Source organism: Myotis lucifugus, unplaced genomic scaffold (assembly GCF_000147115.1).
Source record: "Myotis lucifugus unplaced genomic scaffold, Myoluc2.0 scaffold_8, whole genome shotgun sequence".
NCBI classification, from domain to species: Eukaryota; Metazoa; Chordata; class Mammalia; order Chiroptera; family Vespertilionidae; genus Myotis; species Myotis lucifugus.
The window spans coordinates 12,319,436-12,322,369 of NW_005871056.1; the positions used below are offsets into that span (position 1 = coordinate 12,319,436).

The 2,934-nt window shown below is 49.4% G+C and overlaps 1 protein-coding gene across 1 annotated transcript in view; it reads left to right on the forward strand.

Annotated features, from left to right (window-relative positions):
- FGD5 (FYVE, RhoGEF and PH domain containing 5) overlaps positions 1 to 2,934 on the forward strand; it is a 104,757-nt gene that overhangs the window by 85,347 nt on the left and 16,476 nt on the right.

Consider the following 2,934-nt stretch of genomic DNA (forward strand, 5'->3'; position numbering starts at 1 on the left):
GTTACCTGAACACCATCTCCTCCTCCTCTCTCCTCCTCCTCCTGCTGCTCCTACTACTCCCTCCTCATTATTATTCAGCGATTTTGATGGAATGGTGCCAAAAGTTAAACATTCTAAAACCAGGAATAAATGTCCATCTGCTTTATCTAATGCATGAGAAAACAGATCCAGAAAAGAGAGTTGACTTGGTCAGATCTCTCAGCAAGTTGGTGGCAGAGCCCCAGGGAAACCAGGGCTGCACCCCGAGTCCAGCACTTTCTCCACTGTGCACAAGACAGAGTATAATGTAACATTTTTGGTGATTTATAGCTACAGTCTGGAATACCAGGGAATGTCCAGGCCTATGATGTAGTAACATCAACCTCCGTGGCTGCTAGGCTACAAGCAGCTCTTTGTGCCTCCAACCAGCTATCTCTTACCCGCTCCCCATGAGAACCCCTCACTCTGGCTGTTTTGTGCTGTGGTGCAAGGGAGAAATTTGGCCACAGGCAAGAGATTAGAACCCCATCAGGAACTTCGAAAGGTATCTTTGAAAGTGGATAATTCAGAGTGGATAGTTCAGAGTGGATAATTCATTGGATAGTTTGAGTTCTCAAAAGAATCGCAAAGTCCCCACAGATGCTTGAGTTCCTTTTTCCAGGTAGTTTTTTGAACTCTGCATATACCTCTGGTGACAGGGAGCTCACTGCCTATTATGACATTCATTAATTCTGCAACTCCTTCTCCATCTCCTTCTGTGGGCCAAGATCTGTGAGGGTATATAGACATGGCCCCTGCCCTGTTGTAGATCTTGGAGTCCAATGAGGAAAGTCATCCCTTGTTCCATGTTAGAGTCTCAATATTTGAAAACATTTTCTATTGAGCAGAAATTCATACCCTTAAATTTTGGAGATCTGTGTGGCAGTGAGGGAGACTGAGCTGGTTAGATATTGATCTGACACTTAGCCCCTCTGTAACCCTTAGACAGATCACAGACATGTCTGAGCCTCGATTTCCCACAGGGAAAGTGGAAATACCGGGCAGTTTGGGGAATTAAATGAGGCCCATAGAGGCAGCTTGTTTGATAACAGTTTCCACCCTTCCCTCTGACAGTTATCCCATGGGACACAGGCCCTCCCTCCGCCCAGAGCTATAGAGTCGTCAGCTCCCTCTGCCCCAGCACAGCTCACGACTGGGTCCCAAGGCCTCTCTTCTCCAGGATGAAAAAGGGAGTCATCCAGGATGGTGATGAGGAGCACTGGCTTTGGAGTCAGACAGACTGGATTCTCATGCCAGCTCTGACTTACTGGCTGTGCAACCCATGGCAGGTCCTGCTACTTCTCTGAGCTTCAGTGTCCTTCTCTCGACAAGGAGGGAAATAGTCCCTCCTGTAAATGAAGGAAGTGCATGAAGCTAGAGTGGAGGGAGCTCCTCCGTCTTGATTCCCATCTGGCCAGCTCCTCTGGCTATGTCCCTTTCACAGGGACTTCGAATGCCAGGCACAGACACGGTGTCCTTCCTCGCTACTTCCCTTCCCCCATCTGTCCCCCTCCCCCTCCCCCTCCCACTTCTCTTTCCCTTTCCCATGCTCCCTCCAGCATCTAGTTGACTCTTCTTCATAGCCTCTCTCTCACTCAGTCATGATGATTGTCGTGGGTCTCTCTGGGTTCCCTGTCATTGTTAGTCTACAAGCCTCCCTGCCCCCCGTTCCTTCCTCTCCCGCCCCCCCCCGCCCCGCCCCACGGCCTGTACCCAGATCCCCTTCTCTCTCTCTCTCTCTCTCTCTCTCTCTCTCTCTCTCTCTCTCAGCACAGGACCTTCTACTAAGTAGGTGTTAGTAACATCCTCTGGAGCAGTGGTTGGCAAACTCATTAGTCAACAGAGCCAAATATCAACAGTACAATGATTGAAATTTCTTTTGAGAGCCAAATTTTTAAACTTAAACTATATAGGTAGGTATATTGTTATTAACTTAATTAGGGTACTCCTAAGGCTTAGGAAGAGTCACACTCAAGGGGCCAAAGAGCCACATGTGCCTCGCGAGCCGCAGTTTGCCGACCACGGCTCTGGAGAGATAGATAGCAAGCGGATGGACAGACAGATTCTTGAGCCAGGGAGCACCATGGCGAACACATTAAGGAACAACTTTTATTCCTCATAAGGTGCCAGTTTCATAAAATAATCTTAATTCAGAATAAAATCAGGGCATGTGTCCACCAACACAGGGTTTTCAGTGATGCTATGGAGAGGTTCCCACCGTGGCCCACCCCACCCCTGCGTCCCATCCAACCCCAAGCGGTGGGTGGTACTGGAGGCTCCTTATTGTGAGAAATCCGGCCTTTCTCCTCCATGAAGAATTTCTCTTCCTTCCTCAAAATTGGGGCTGTAAAACACATGCTTGGAAGAAGAAAGGAGAACCATGGGCAATTAGGAGGCAGCCTGGTCCTGAACCCATCAGGAAAACCTCAGGGTGCTAATGGCAGTTGCCATGGCAGCAGGTGCTTAAGGGGCCGTCAGAAAAGGCTGGGACTACTCTAGTGAGTGACACAGGCGGGTTCCTCAAAGTAGGCTAATGAATGAGGCTCTGCATGGGGTTTGGTCACTGTCCCCAGGTGGGGCCAGGACTCACTGTGCGGCCACCCCCAACTCACCACACCACACCTGAACGCACTCGAGGCACACTCATTTATTTACCACCCCGGCTCTGCCACCTGTGAACTTTGTGACCTTAGGCGCGTTATCTAGCCAATCTGTGACTCAGTTTCTCCTGTCTGTGGCTGCTTCGGAGCTACAATGGCTAAGTTGAATAGTTGTAACAAAAACTGGCACCTTATGAGGAATAAAAGCCCATCGAGACTTAAATATTTTACTATCTTCCCTGTTCTCCAGCTCCAGTTAGAGGCAGTGAGGCCCAGAGACAGGAAGGTTTGGCTTGAGATCACACAGCAGCTCAGT